Below are 16,584 nucleotides of genomic sequence, written 5' to 3'. Positions count from 1 at the left end.
TGCGCAAACAGAATTGTCATGACTGTTGGATACAATCTCTTGGAGCCAGAAGGCTTGGGATCTGCTCCATGTTTCCACTTAACTGAGCTGTGAAACCCAATAAAAACTGCTTAACTTTGTGACGATCCCAGCTTCTGATCTATATAATAGTAGCTATTATATAATAGATCTATATCATAATAATCTATATAATAGATATCTGCGTAATGTACTCTAGATAATAATCATCCATGTCTCAACTTATTGATAGAAAATTATGGAGCATGTTATTGTAATAGGAAGCATTTGGAAAAACCTGAAACTGCATATAAACATATATATGACATTATATTTGGCATATATATATTTTTATATTACATTTATATGACACACATACATATATGTGTATGTGTGTATATGTATTAGAAGTATTTAGAAAAAGAGAAAAACATATATATGATTATATATGTGGTTTATACATACGTTTTTATATTATATTCATATAACACACATAGGTGTGTTGGGGGGGTGTGTGTGTGTGTATTTAGACAGAGTGTGTGTATTAAAGAGCTCTTGGGGAGAACATTCTCCTACATAATTTATCCACTGCAGTGAACAGGCAGAAAGGCAGGTTCTCATAGCATCCAGCTAACAAGTGCAGTCTCCACATTGCCACCTACCTGTGAATCAAACACAAAGGTTGACTGGACACTAGGAGTACCCATTCTGAAGAGCATTAAGTTCTGCATCATGCATCATGTTCAATTGATAATGAAACATCAAGAACATGCCTGAAGCATAGACTCCAGGAGAAGTCACTGCCAATCAACAGAAGTTTCTGGGATCATTCCATTTGTTTCTCTTTATTTACAGTATCTGTGAAAATTTGGACATATTAACAGGGACACAATGTCTCTGATGCTAGTGTTGTTGCTAAAGTAACATTCCCCTATCTGCATTGGCTTCCAATCTGTTATCACAGCTGCTTTGAGGCATGTAACTCAGTTTACATGAAAACTATAGGAACCAACTCAGAAACATTAGTTAAAATAAACATAGGATGTATTTAGCATACTCCATACATGTTTCTCAACACCTCCTTCCAGACTCCATTAGTTGTGTCATGAAGTGGAGATGGGATAATTAGAACCCTAATCCCACGTAACTCAGATGAACACTGATATGGTTTGGCTGTGTGACCTCACCCAAATCTCATCTTGAATTGTAACTTCCACAATTCCCACGTCATGGGAGTAACCCAGTGGGAGGTGATTGAATTATGGGGGTGGGGCTTTCCTGCACTGTTCTCACGACAGTGAATGAATCTCATGAGATCTGATAGTTTTAACAAGGGGAGTTTCCCTGCATAAGCTCTCTCTCTCTTTGCTTGCTGCCACCCATGTAAGATGTGACTTGCTCCTCCCTGCCTTCTGCCATGATTGTGAGGCCTCCCCAGCCACGTAGAACTGCAAGTCCAATAAACATCTTTCTTTTGTAAATTACCAAATCTCAGGTATGTCTTTATCAGCAGCATGAAAATAGCTAATACAAACACCATACTAGATTCATACAGTATTCTACCCTTTCCACCTAGAATGCATACTGAACAATGCCCTCTAGCCATCGTCCAGGGCTCTGGTTCCAGGCACATGTCTGTTTTCCCACCATGGTTTTAGGACCCCATGGCCTTCATGACCCTTTTAGTTCATTACATGACCAAGAGTCTGTCTAAGCAGCTTGCTCAATGCTCCCTTCCCCTGAATCCTACCTTGATAGCTTCTTGACATTAAGTTGTGGGTTTATGTTGAGAAAGAAGCATCCAGAGGTTCATGATTTAGGGCAACAAAAGCTAATAAAAAGTAAATACAGAAACACTTTCTGAATGAGTAGATCCAAATATTAAGAGAAGAGAAGTAAGGTCACCCCTGCTATACCCCAGTCACCGTTCTGCCAAGGCCCTTCTGTGGGCTCAGGAACTTTATTCTGTTTCTAACACATGTCAGAACATTTTCTCTTAAGAATGAAGTATGGAAGAGATGGACTTCTGAGCTTCCTTTCAGAATTCGCTACTAATATTGCCTATGCACTGCTACCTCACCTCACTGAGAGACATCTGGTTTGTTTCCAGTGTTTTGGCTATTACAAATAAAGATACTATAAACCCATGTATAAGTTTTCTGGAAACAGATGATTTCATCTCTCTGAAAGAAATATCTACAAATGTGATTGCTGAGTCATATGGGGGTTGCTCGCTTAGCTTAGATTTTTACATAACTTTTTCATTTTATCCTAGCATGCCTGCATGACACTCTTGCAAGCAGTGTTTAAATGACATGGTTTCTCTGTATCTCCACCAGAATTTGATGTTGTAACTACTTTTTAAAATTTTACCCATTCTGATAGGTACATAACAATATGTACCCATTAAAATAACTCAGTATGGTTTTAATGTTCATTTTTTAGTGACTAATAAAGTTAAACATCTTTTCATGTGCTTATTTGCTATCTGTGTCTCCTCTTCAACAAAATGTCTGTTCATGCCTTCTCTCCATTTCCTAATTGGGTTTTATTTTCTGTTGACATTTGATTCTTCTTTATGTATTCTAGACACTAGTCTTTTCAGAGATATGTGGTTTCCAAATAATTTCTCCCAGAGTTTAGCTTGTCTTTTCATCCTTCTCACAGTCTTTTGCAGAACAAAGATCAGTAATTTTAAAGAAATCCAATTGATTTTTCTTATTTTATTGATTATACTTTTGCTGTCAATTCTAAGACTTCTTTGCTTAGCCCTAGAACCTAAAGACAATCTCTGTTCCTTTGTTTAAATTTTATAGTTTTACATCTTACATTTGAATACATAATGAGATTTATATTGAGTTTCTCTTTTTTGTCCTATAGTATCCAATTACTCCAACATAATTTTGTTGAAAAGCCTCTTCTAATCTATTGAATTGCTTTTGCAGCCTTGTCAAAATTTAACTGGGCCTATTTATATGGCTCTATTTTTTGTTTATCTGTGCCCTCCCGTTGTCTACCTCTCTACTAAAACTACAGGTGGTAAATAGTATTGATTTTATTAACTTCAATGCCATGTATTCATTACTAGTTTATAAAAATATAACTTATTTTTGTAAGTTTACCTTGCATTCTGTGACCTAACTGAACTATTAGTTCTAGCAATTGTTTTGTAGATTCTTTGGGATTTCTTATGTAAACAATTATGTTATCTTTAAATAGAAACCATTTTATTTTTTCGTGTTCTATCTATATGACTTGATTTATTTTTCTTTTCTTATTTCACAATCTTGAACTTCCAGCACTCTGATGAATAAGAATAGTGATGACAGTATCCTCATGCTGTTCTCAATATTAGGGTGAAAGCATTCATTATGCTATTTGCTATGGGGTTTTTTGTAGGTGTTTGTTAATTTCACCCTATTCTTTACTTGATGATATTCTATTATAAATACATGTTGAACTGTAACAAATGTTTTTTGTGCATCAATTGATGGTATCATATGGCTTTTTATACTTAGTTTGTTGATATGTTGAATTATATTGTTTGTTTCTTTAATGTTGATCCAGGCTTGCACTCCCAACTAAACCTAATTTAGTTATAACAAACAATTTTCATATATATTACTAACTCTTATTTCTAATATGTTCTCAAGGATGTTTGCATCTACAGTCATGAGAGATCTTAGTCTTTAGTTTTCTTTTTTTTTTTTTTTGAGGCGGAGTCACGCTCTGTCGCCCAGGCTGGAGTGCAGTGGCCGGATCTCAGCTCACTGCAAGCTCCGCCTCCCGGGTTCACGCCATTCTCCTGCCTCAGCCTCCCGAGTAGCTGGGACTACAGGCGCCCGCCACCTCGCCCGGCTAGTTTTTTGTATTCTTTTAGTAGAGACGGGATTTCACCGTGTTAGCCAGGATGGTCTGGATCTCCTGACCTCGTGATCCGCCCGTCTCGGCCTCCCAAAGTGCTGGGATTACAGGCTTGAGCCACCGCGCCCGGCCATAGTTTTCTTCACTTGTACTGTCTTTATCTGGTTTTTATATCAGAGCAATAATAGCCTCATTCATCTTCTTGGAAAACATTTGCGTCTTAATTCAATGTACTTTTTACTTTTATTGAGACTTTCTCTTTGCCTCATTGATTATTTAGAAGTGTGTTATTTAGTTTCCAAGTATTTAAATATATACTTGTCTTTCTAGTGATTTCTACTTTGATTTTATTGTGCTTAAAGAACATACTCTGTATGATTTCAACTTTTTCTAAATTGTTGAAGTTTATTGTATTGCCTATATTATGATCTACCTTGGTATGTGCTCTGTGGACACTTAAAAATGTGCATTCTGTTGTTGAGTGGAGTATTCTATGAACATTCCTATTTCTAATGGTATTATTAAGTTCTATGATCTTCTTGATTTTCTATTTAGTTATTGTATTAATTGTTGAGAGACAACTACTAAAATCCCAGCTTCCTATTTAGTCTTCTGTAACGGTGTTGTGGTGCTTCACTATCATGAGGGTGAAAATCTAAACTTCCCACTTGGCTTTGCTGGTGTATTTGAGGGTGGGTTTGGTTGGAATACAGTGATTACTGTTTAAGCATGTTCTGTCTTGCTAGGCTATGCCTATCTTGGTCCTTTGACTAAAGAGAGCAAGCTTTGTCTGCTCTCATTGGCACTTCTGAGTTGGTAACTTCTTCAGCTCAGAGTCTGGAATACACAAAGTGAAAAGAAAACCAGGAAACTCACCACTGTGTCATCTCCTGGGTCCCAAAGTCTTTAGCCAATTTGCTTTCTTTGTCAGCATTTCAGTCTTATGTTTGTTTTATACATTATGTCCAAATTTTTCAGTTGTACTTTGTGGTTGAAATAGAGAAAAGAAAGTCTACTCCATATTTCAGAATCAAAAGTTTAAAAAGCTCCTTTTAAATAAAATACAAACAATTTTACTATTTATCGAGGTGTTTGCTCTAGTTTTGCTTGGGTTGAAGAAGTTACGTATGCTATAGCCACAGATAAACGTCATAGTAAGTCCTCAGTATGCACCCTGTCAGGGAAACTTGCCTTGAAGAGACTGTTCATCCTACTGAGAATGTCGGGTGGTTCCATTTAGGTTTTTTTGAAAGAGGTAAAGTTGATTGTTTTCTAATTTAAATTAGGAATTTTTGAACCCTGATTGTAACCATCTAATCTCTTCAAAAGTGCTTCTGGGTTGACTTCTATTATGCTGGTGCAATAGATCTTGTCCCTGGAGTCAATACCTAGGCTGTGATCATCTTCCCCACTCAACTCATTCCCTCATACACACCTTCAATTGACTCTTCTTCAGTTTGTATTGCACCCATTTCCCCCCTCTGTCTTTCAATAATTTAAAAAAACAAGCTGAAGCATTTTTATCTTAGTTCCTTTGTGAACCTACTTCCATGACTCCTGACATTTTCACTGGAAACTTGTCTCAATCCCCAGTGAAATGAAAGTATCCTTGTTCTAAAGTTTTATTAAGTTTGATGTCTCTTTATCAGTCCCCTTGCTTCTTTGCTTCTGCATTTGCCTCTGATTTATCTGACTCCAAAGAACTACAAGTAAGCCACAGTTACATACATATTAACTTGGGTAACCCGGGAGCAGAAATAGCACCAAAATGAGTGACTAATTCTAGTGAGTCAATAAATAGAAAAGACAGGTAGGAAGTAGAGTGGGTGAATCTGAAAGCAGGTGGTTTAAAGAGAAAAAAAGAGGTTGCAGGTGACACTTAGAGAATTCTAGAAAGGTGACTCAATGAACAGAGGCATTGCTTCACTGCATATTAGAGGCCATTTCATTTCTAAACTAACACATTTTCACAATTGGGCTTCTTATCTTGACTTCAGCACAGACAATATTTGGAAAGGCAAATTTGAAAAAACAAAGATTTAATTGTTTATCAGATTAGACCAGTCTTCAAAATGTCATTTGCTGCTCTATCCTGCCAACTGGACCTAGTCGCATACTCTGAGGACTTTAATATCAGGACCCAGGAAGATTGGCACCTCCCAAGATCTGAAGTGGCTCAAAGGGGATTTTCTCCTTGACACTTGAACTTCATCAGTTAACCTCTCTCTGTAGTTCTCAAATACACGCATCACATGGGGTATTTGCTTTTCTGCTTCCTGTAGCCTCTGTCTCGGGGAAAAATCAAACAAATAAACAAATAAAGGTTTGAGCTGAATTTTAACAGCTTTTCCAGAGAAGTCATTCCAAGTTTATTTGATACTGACTGTGCTTATAATATAGCCTGCTTTTTTCTTTCTCCTGCTTAGTTTCCAGGTAATCTTAGATTTAAATATCAGGCTAGGGACTTAACACCCACCCCTGCTCTTCATGTATAAATCACAGCCACAAAATCCCTCGTCCTCTGTTCCTCCTGCCTTGTAACAAGCTAAGAATGGGAAGTAGATGTAATCTTCAGACTCTTTCATGCTGTGACACATCAGCTGAAAATGCCATCCAGAAAAATGTTGTGTTCTGTTCACAATAAACGTGTTACAGAAGGAAGATGATGCTAGTCTCATGTATTACCTGTGAAGTGTACTACATATTTTTTCTCTATAATCATTAGCCTTCATTTTAATGTTTCTTTTTCATGAGCTTTCCTGAGCAAAGAGAACTGGAACATTTAAAGCCAAGTTAACGCAAAATGTTGTTAGGAGCCAGCGTCTTGGAGATATTGATCAAGTTGTCACCAGCAAGCATTTTCCAGGCACCAATGCAGCAGATTTTGACCTTAGATATCTGCAAAAAAAAAAAAAAAACCATATCAGACATGGCCCCTTTCGTGGGATACCTTCGAGTCCAAGAATTACAGTACTAGCATTATAATACAGAAAATTCAAGCACCTTGTATATAAATAAAAGAGTGTTCACTTAACATAGGTACAATACATTCAAGCAGCAAACATATTTTCAGTAGACTCAATAAAATCTTACAGAGCATACAAAATAAAAGGCCATAATGATACAAAAGTAGAGGGGGATTGAGCTAAATTCTCAGATATAAGAACTGGGTAAAGTTTTCATGCCTGCCTTGACCAGTTCAGGAAAAATTCGCGGAAGAGTAATTATTTCTGGATTTGCTTTTCAGCACTGCAATAACATGAAAGCTGTGTTTGGAATAAGTTGCCAACTTACAGGAGCATTAAGTAAATTCACTTATGAGCTGTCAAAGAGCTGGGCTGGATTATGGTTTAAGGGACTTGGGAGATTCATTGAAGATATGACTATGGGTTGTAAATATGTAGAACTCAGTGGAAATCTAGGAAATATAACTAAAATATTGGTGGAAAAAATCCAGGTTACTTTATCTCACAGAAATTTTTGAAAGAGCTCACCCAACCCATGCCATTCAGAATCTCCAAGTTTGGCTATTTCCAGAACCTATTATTTATGGAATAAAAGCACAAGAAGCTGCATCTCTGGTTTACAGTTATTCCTGATTTAAGAAGTCTAACTAGACTTGTTTAGAAGACCAAAATCAGGGTCTAGAACTCCCCAAATCCAGAGAGTAAGTGTTTGGATGTGATTCACATTATTCCTAATTGGTAGAGTATCCTTTGGCAACACCGTGAGAAAGAGAGAAGACTTGAAATCCGGGGACTAGATTCTAACTTCAGGTCTGTTAATTACTGGCTTTGTGCCCTTAGGCAGATCATTCTACATCCATGAGTCTCAGTATCCTAATCTGGAAAATCTAAGAATTGTTCTACATTGACATTTTCTGAACTGTGTTCCAAAAACTGATCAGCAGTTAGTGGTAGATTATATTCCAAGATGGCCACAACAATTCCTTCCTGCATTCCAAGGGCCTCTTTGCAGTGTGACTTTATCTGTCCTCCCTTCCACAGAGGGACATCAACTTATATACACTTTGAATCTAGCCTAGCCTTATGGCTGCTTTGTTTAATATTACGTGACAGGGTGCTGTTGCTCGACTTTCGCAGCTAAGCATTTAGTAGCTTAATGGTGCCTGTTGTTTGTCCTATTGAGTACAACACTGTGTTGAGCCCACCTTTTAAGAAAGGTTTTTGGTGGATGAGAAACCATGTAGAAGAGGAGTGAGGCTCCCCAGACATCAACTGCCAGACAATCTTCCACCTTCCAGCACAGGACAGCCACACTATTATAAAAAATATCATCCATCATTGTTGTTTAAAGCCACTAAATTTGGGGGTAATCCGTTATGTGGCAATTGATAAATGAAATAGTGCTCAGTAAGATATGTGATTGTATTGTCAAGTAACATTGGGTTAAGATTGCCTGAACAATGTAAAGAGATGGCTCAAACTGCAGAATTTCAGAGTTTTTAATATGCCAATGATTAATGTAAGACTCCAAAGTGTGAGAGACATTTGTATGCCGGATCTGCCAGATTTCTTTGATCACAGAATGCTGTCTTCCCTAGAAAACTGTTGAACCAGTTGTGGCTCACAACTTGGTTGTAGTAGCAACTATATATGCTGATGTCATTGAATTCCAAAGGCCCTGTCAATTCATGCATTATAGAAATCTGCAAATGGAACGAGAAGTATTTTGGCCACTATTTCTTCTTGATTATCTTGATGACAAAAAAACTCGTTCCATAGTTCGCTGCTACCAAACTTCATTATTCACTTCCGCTGAAACTGTTTTTTAATCAATTAACAGAGGAAAGCAGTATTGGAATTATTAATGAGCAATTAAATAGAGATTAAGGAGCTATTAACCTGCAGCTTGGTGGTGGAGACTTGCCTGTCAGGTGGCAAGGGAGCCTGATGGATGTAAACCCATGAGAGGCTGTCACAATGATGAAACAAGCAAAGAGCAGGCTAATAGATTTATCTATTTCATCTTGGCAGATTGTAATAAGATATGGAACTGCCCTGCTGATCCAGGGATCTAGAGAAAGCTCCTCATAAAAAGAATGTGATTAAAATAAGCAGAATTGTCTATTTGTACTATATATACTCCATAGTCCTGCAGGATAGTCACATGATCAAAGTATGTGTGTGTTTGATGATTGTGTGTGTCTGTGCGAGAGTGGGCATGGATGAGTGTATTTGCAAGTATTTTTTTTTATATCTATTAAATATGGCCACACGGTATTTATGTTTTTCAGAGTACTTCTCACCTGACCTTTGCATATTTGTGTGAATGCCTGTAAATGCATTTTTGTGTATTCATGTGATCTTGTGTGTGGAGGTAAATGTACATGCACATACATGCAACTGGGACAATATGCCATTGTTATGAGCTATGATTCTCTTTGTGCCTAAAGAACAAAATACAGGGTGACAGAAATAAGTCATAGCCAGAGGGAATGGAAGGTGGCCATTAGGGCACAATAGTTTTGTAGGCCAGTATACCTGCTTAAGCCGTTCCATTCAGGGGAACCTATGCCTCATCTGGGGGCAAGTGAACTGCTTCTCTGTCATGGTGAATTCATCCTCCTTCATGGTGGGGGAAATCAGGAAGATAGTAAATGGAAATGAATCAATAAGAAAATACAAACCTGAGAATCACCAGCAAATCCAGTCAGCCACTGACTTCCTGGCTATGACTGGTCCAATGTCTAATTGAGATCAAATGTTAAAGATTATAATAAATAAAGCTTTTATGTAGCTTAAATAAGAAGAGAAAATGCTTTGTTGTTCTCCCTACTTAATTAACATTTGTCCCAGGTAAACTATTATCCTTTTGTTTTTTGATAATCCAATTCAAACTGCTTTGGATTCTTGTCATTCAGTAATTTCTAAACTCTTGAATGCATAATGTGACTTGAAGGTCCTCACTGTTACGTTACTTTGCAGTAGAGTTGTATCAAATACTACATACAGATTTTACATTAATTGTCTTATTTAATCCTTCTAACAATGTGAATTGAGTAGTGTTATGACTATTGCACAGAGGAGGCAAGTGGGGCATGGAGAAGCTCAGGACCTGGACCATGGTCACACATCTATGCAGATTTTAGACTCACAGTAGTAGCAATTAACTACAAACCCATGCTCTCGATAACTTCACTGCACTGGTTGTCTTAGGAGGACTGCCCACGTCTCCCTCCCATCATCTCTTGGGCTCTGCTAGGAGTCAAAACGTAGGCATTGAAAGGCTTAATTTTGACTCCCTGAGGCTAAGGAAAAATCTTCTAGCTATACCTCCTCACCCCGTTTCTCAAGAACTGTTCGAGAAAAACTATGGGTACCTAATATATCAAGAAGAGAGGGGAGTGGGGATCTTTCAGGCTTGAGTGGTTCATCCATTCTGCTTCAAGCCCAACTTCCAGAGAAGCAGCAGGTGATACCCTGCTCCAGGAGTAATGTCTGGGAGGGTCAGGGAAAGAGTGGCTAGGAGCAGGTGACTGGTCTTTGTGACCCCAAGCAATAGTGTGTTGAGCTCCTGGCAGCTAGGAGAGGTCATGATGACGACAATGACACCATCTTAACCAAAGATAAAATGATGCTTATTTCTTATAGATCAGTAATGTCCATGATTTTCCATGGGGCAAAAGTCAACTGCTGAACTCTGAGCAACTTGGAGCAGAAACCACCAGGTTTAATCTAAGAGCCTTAAGCAAGTTTGCTAAACATTCAAGTACTAAATAGCCTAGGATGGCTCCAAAGCATCAGGTGGGTATAAAAAATTCATTTCTGGAGAAAGTTTGGAATCAGCCCTAGATCATACTCTTTTCTTCAATGACAGAATGTGATGCGGTCATAAAATTAGCACAAGCTTCTAGTTCTGACTTCCCAGATGTCCTTCATAAGAAACTGACTACTTGTAATCAGATGAGAAAAGGATCTTGTTGGTTAACTTTAAAGAGAGAAAAAAAAAGGTGCCAACATGTATCAAACATCTATTTCATGCCAATTACTGTGATAGGATCTTCATGCACTTTATCTTATTTGATGCTCAAACAGCCCTAGGTGGTAAACATAATCATCTCTATTTTACAGCTAAAGGTTAGAGGCATTAAGAAAACTTCCCAAGGTGTTACTGTTGGTATAAGGAAAAACTTGACACCAACAACAGTACATTATTTTTTTCCACTATGTATCTGCCTAATTCAGATCATGATGTTATTATTCAAATAATTAGTTTAAAATTAAAAAAAAAAATCTGTCCCAAATGCATGTATGCATACTGCTTTCCTACCAAGGCAGGGCTTTGAAATGACTGGAAGATAAAAAGGTACACTTCAGAACATGCAGTTAGTCAAACAGGCAGATACAGCAGGGTAGGAATTTTTGAGGGGAAAGTGAAATGTACATAAACAGAACTAGACTTCAGAAAACCCTTCTGTGAGGGGCCTAACCTTTCTATCAATAAGACAGAACAGTCTTATCTACCAATAAGATAAAACTTGCGACAGTCTTTTGCTTTTGACTTCATGAGACTAAGTGGGAGCCAGGAAAGAGCTCTGAAGAAAGATCTGTGCAGCAAGCCCCTGAAGCCTGCCATTGAGTGTAGCTCTTGGATCAAGAGAATCGCTACTCTGTTTAGTCTGCACAAGGGCCAATCAAGTCACCAGAGCAGGGGACATGGGAGCTAGGTTCTCTGCTAGAAATCAAGACTATGTCTCTGGCATTGCCCTGTACATATGTTCTTCATACTATCCTTCCCCTATATAGGATGTGTCAGAATGGAAATCAAGTATTCAGACATCTGGATTCTGGCATTATCTCTCATCAAGTGTTTATAATCCTGCTTCACATGTGAGGAAATTGAGGGTTCTGAGAGATAAGTAGCATGAAACCAGTAAGCAAGCAATTGTACCCCCACCCCGTCGCTTCAGCCCAGAAAGTTGTTTGAGAAGGACCTAGCAGTAGGTTCTCATTGCAATCCCAAAATATTAACTGAGACATTGTGTGCAGGGCTGACACGTGATTTGCATTGTGCAGGATACAACATAAGCATTACCCCTGCCCTCCAGGAGCTCCTGTTCTAGTGGGAAAGACAGAGCAAAAAGTCAACAGAGGAAAGGGGTATAATAAAATTTTATTGCAGAGATTTATGAGCATGAAAGACAGTAAGTTTATATTCTCCTGGGAGGCATAAAAGAAAGTTTTATGGTGAAAGCTGGTCTCTGAAGGAAGGGCAATTTCAAGAAACGGCAATATATAGGACCTTTCAAGCAGTAAGAATATGAACAACAACAAGGGAGGGCGCGTGAAGCTTGAAGGACGCATTGAGAGACAAGTGAGTATTTGGGAGTCACTGCAGCAGAGGAGAAAGACAGATTGGAAAAGAGCTGAGGCTAGAAAAATCGATTTGAATTTGAAAGCAACATTAACTGATAATAGAGAGGCCTACATTCCAAGATAGTCTTGGAGTGTATTCTTTGCTTGGGACTGGATTCTTTGCATACTAGGGAGCCCCAGAAGATCTCTGAAAAGAAGCTTCAGGAGCTTTCTTTGCTGTCCACTTTTGTCTCTACTTAGAGAATCAAAGTGGGCAGAGAACTAGAGCCTGAGAGTTCAGGCAGAAGTGTGTTCACTTCACTTGAGGATGAGCATGATGGGTCTGTAAGTTAACAAATTGCTCTCTGTCTCAATTTCTTTACCTGTAAAACAGGGACAAATTGTAACTCCTTCAGAGCACCGTTGGGAAGATTAAATGATATCAAGTCTGTGAAACTGCTGATCTGAGCATTATGGCACTTAAACACTGCTATCCTCAGATAATGAGGAATAGAACAGAGAGTGGCACTGTTTGGGGATGGAGTCAGGTTTGGGTGAGGGTAGAAAATATGATGATGACTTTTTTCTCCTTAGGGTTGATCTCCTTGCAAAATATTTAGCTTCCACCCTCTGAGCCATGAACCACTTTCAAGACTCTGTTGTCCAACGTGGAGAGTAGCACATGGCTGTTCAGTGAACTGCCCAGCCCTGGATGGAGGATGATGACATCTTTCCCAACAGATGTTCACCCTTCCCTGTGTTCTGGAGTGAAAAACTGCAAGAAGTGAGGATGGGAGCCATGTTCCCAACATACATGTCAATAATTCAGGCTGTGTCAGATACCTTTCCTATGTGCTCCTACAAGATCCTGTACTTGCCTCACCAGAAGACTTGTGTTGCTCAATAGATACTTATAATGCAAATTCCTTTGAGACTATGATCTCCATGAGGGCAAGGACTATGTTTTTTTTCCGTGTTGCATCACCTAAGAGAGATCCTGGCACATAGGAGGGGCTGGATGAGCCCTTGCAGAAATGAATGCATGACTGAACCAAAAGCAAAGGATCCAAGGTATTCCACAAGCAGGGGACTCAAAAACAGATGGAGGGCAGGTACAATGTCTAATATATTCCCTTGAGGTTAGGGTTTAGAAAAGACACGTTCTCTCAATGTTTTCTGCACTAGGAAATTCTGACGCCTCCTTCTTGTCCTGCTACGATGCTTTAAGAGTGATATGGTTTGGACGTTTTGTCCCCTCCAAATCTCAAGCTGAAAGGTGGCCTTCACTGTTGGAAGCAGGCCTAGTAGGACGTGTTTGGGTCATGAAGGCGGATCCCTCATGAATGTCTTGGCACTGTCCTTCAGGTAACAAGAACGAGTTCTCACTCTATGAGTTCACATGAGACCTGGTTGTTTAAAAGAGCCTGGCATCGCCTCCTCTCCCTCTCTCTTGCTCCCTCTCATTCCACATGACACACTGGCTCCCCTTCACCTTCTGCCATGACTGTAAGGTTCCTGGGGCCCTCACCAGAAGCAGATGCCAGCACTATGCTTCATGTACAGCCTGCAGAACTATGAATTAATTAAACCTCTTTTAAAAATAAACTACCCAGTCCCAAAGTATTCCTTTATAGCAATGCAAATGGACAAAACCTGAGGGCAACATTGATCTTGTCCCCACTAACTGCAGCTCCCGCTCTGACCCCATTTCTCAATTTGTGTGACCATCACAAGGCATCTTAACCTCAGTCTCATTCCTGCAAAATGCAGCTGTGTTCCTGCACCTGGCCCCATGGCCCTTGTGGAGAAAGATTATCTCCTAATGTGCTGGATGAAGGTAGGGACAGGCAACAAATCAGAATGAGAGGAAAGCACACATTGTATCCTTCCTCCATCTGCCTGAGCTAATTTTTAATAAGGCAAACAATGAATGTTTGAGCTTCCTTCCTAAAATAGTTTGACTAGCAATTTTATGAGTGGGAAAGTTTTAACCAGGCTGTCTCCAAAATAGTAAGAAAAACAAACTGAGACATGCTAATTTCGAAGAAAATTAAATTACGACATAGCTGACATCAAGCAATTTCGTAAAATATTAAAATGTGAGAAATTAAGAAGAAACAACTTCTAAGACTTGTCCTGCTGGGATCCAACCTTACCACCTAGGATTTGGCCTCATTGGACAACCTGGAGTATTATTGTATCATGCAGCATAAACACTGTTTCATCAATACCTTTTCAACATGAGGCCAAACAGCCCCAAAGCCAAAAGGCCCTGGATGCGCTGGGCCTCAAGACTACTTCCTCCCTCACCCAGCTGACCTTCTCTGAATTTCTTTATCCCACAATGTCCTCATATCCATCAAGTCCTCTGTCTCTTTTCCCATGTTCATTTCAGTCTTTTTCTTTTGCCTCATTGAACAAAGTACAAGACATAAACTTTTCTTTACCCCAAGTCTGGAGCTTAGAGACTCTGGGTTCTGACTGCTGAAGGGAACAGGCTGTTTTTGATGTTTGTGTCTTCTCTCTTCAAGTTTGAAAGGTCATGCACACTTTTGCAGAGTGCTGCATGTGGCTAAATGCATTCCAAGCTCTTCCTAAGTAAAGCAAGACACTGTCTTTCAAAGTTCTTTTGTTCCATATTTGAAGGTTTCAGTATATATGCAAAGAGGTTGATCTTACAATTAACCTTCTGTCCCAAACTTTTCTATGAGAATTGAAGTGTTAAAATGCAAACTCTTGGGACAGTATATATGGTTACACTGCCCAGTTGTAAGTTCCCCAGTCCCCAAGAAGCCTCAGGTGTTTCCATGAACTCTCTGGAAACCCTGACACCTGGAGGACACGTTCAGGCCAGTATACTGAAAAACAACAGATGTGTGGCCCAGTCACCCCTGTCATTCTTCTCAATTGACAGCTAATGCCAGAAAGGAGAGCAAAGCTACCCAAGACCAGCCAGATCTCTACCACCTACCAGCTGGCAGAAACACCTAGGCAAACCCAGAAGGCGTTAGCGGTGTCCAGCACAAATCAACAGAACTTCCTGTTGAACAAACTTGTGATCCATAATAAACACCTGCTGTTTTAGACCACTAAGTGCTGGGGTCGTTTATCATGCAGGAACAGATAACCAGCAGGCTAAAATACGCAGCTATCTTTTCTGTTCTTTTCTCTTGCTTCTTTGTCTGCCTCAAACGTTGTTTTTTAAATCCATGAATGTCTCTACTCCAGCCCAGTAGAGTCTGAGAAAGGGGTTCAGCAAGTTCAGAGGGAACAGCTTTACAGCACAGATGGTAGCTTCACACAGATTTTCTTTTGGGGGGTCACTTTTTCTGTCTCCACCTACTTGTTGAAATTGTCATAAAGACCCACAATCCCCTTCTCAATTTTCCGGATAAACACGCAATCATTTCTAATGGTCTTTTTCTATCTATTATCTTGACTTCAGGAAATGTAGTAGTTAGGAAGAATAATGAGAAAGGCTTCTTGGAAGATGTAAAAAAGGTGCCTACATTCTGAGAATTGGCTAGATTTAGTTAGGTATTGAGAAGAAATTTCCTGTCCAGGGAAGGGATAATCAAGCAAAAGAAGGCATTGATTGATTTATCCAGCAAATATAACTGAGCAGTTGCCTCAGGTCCAGATCCACTCTAGAAAATGCAGGTAAGTGAGTAAACAAAACATATAAAGTTCCTGCAGAGGGAACAGGAAATGAGTGAAAAGGTAAATGAAATAGTGTCAGATGATGAACAGAGCTATGGGGAAAAATAAAATACGGATTTCTTGGAGCTGGGGAGTAGGTTATAATTTTAAATAGTAGGGTCAGAGCAGTTGACATTTTATCTGCGTTCTAAAGGAGGTGATATCATAAGTCTTGCAAATGTACATGGAAATAGGCTTCCAGGTAGAGGGGACAGCAAGTACACAGGCTACTTGGAATGAACATGTCTGAGGTTTCCAGGGAAAACTGAGAAGGCAGTATAGCTGGAGTGAGTTGATGGTGGAGGGGTCAGTAGGAGAAGACATCAGAGAAGAAATAAAAGGGGGCTTTGAAAAAAGGATAGCATGATCTGGGCTACATTCCAGAAGAATGAACTGGCTGCTGTGTTGACCACAGACTACTGGGGAGCAATGGTGGAAGTGGGAAACCTATCAGGAGATCATTAACATGATCTGACAGGTTACAGTGGCTTGTGCTGTCATGGTGGCTTTGGAGGTGGTTTGGAGTACAGCACTTGAAACTAAGGGAAATTTTGGAGGTAATACTGAAAGAGTTTGCTAATTGATTAGATATGCTTTGTGAGACAAAGAGAGGAGTGAGGATGAATCTATTGTTTCTTAACTTGCCACTTATAAGGAGGGACAATCGGGTTTTGGCGAGATGAGTAGTTTGGTTCAGGACAGGAAA

General features: G+C 39.3%; 1 long non-coding RNA gene across 1 annotated transcript in view; it reads right to left on the bottom strand.

Annotated features, from left to right (window-relative positions):
* Positions 1-5,903: 5,903 nt before the first annotated feature.
* LOC117082142 overlaps positions 5,904-16,584 on the bottom strand; it is a 29,729-nt gene continuing 19,048 nt past the window's right edge. Inside the window, exon 3 of the long non-coding RNA XR_004436488.1 lies at positions 5,904-6,759. This is a non-coding gene — a long non-coding RNA (uncharacterized LOC117082142). The remainder of the gene's footprint in view (positions 6,760-16,584) is intronic.

This window comes from Trachypithecus francoisi, unplaced genomic scaffold, assembly GCF_009764315.1.
Source record: "Trachypithecus francoisi isolate TF-2019V2 unplaced genomic scaffold, Tfra_2.0 Lachesis_group9, whole genome shotgun sequence".
Taxonomy (NCBI): domain Eukaryota; kingdom Metazoa; phylum Chordata; class Mammalia; order Primates; family Cercopithecidae; genus Trachypithecus; species Trachypithecus francoisi.
This window is presented reverse-complemented; position numbering and strand designations above follow the sequence as displayed.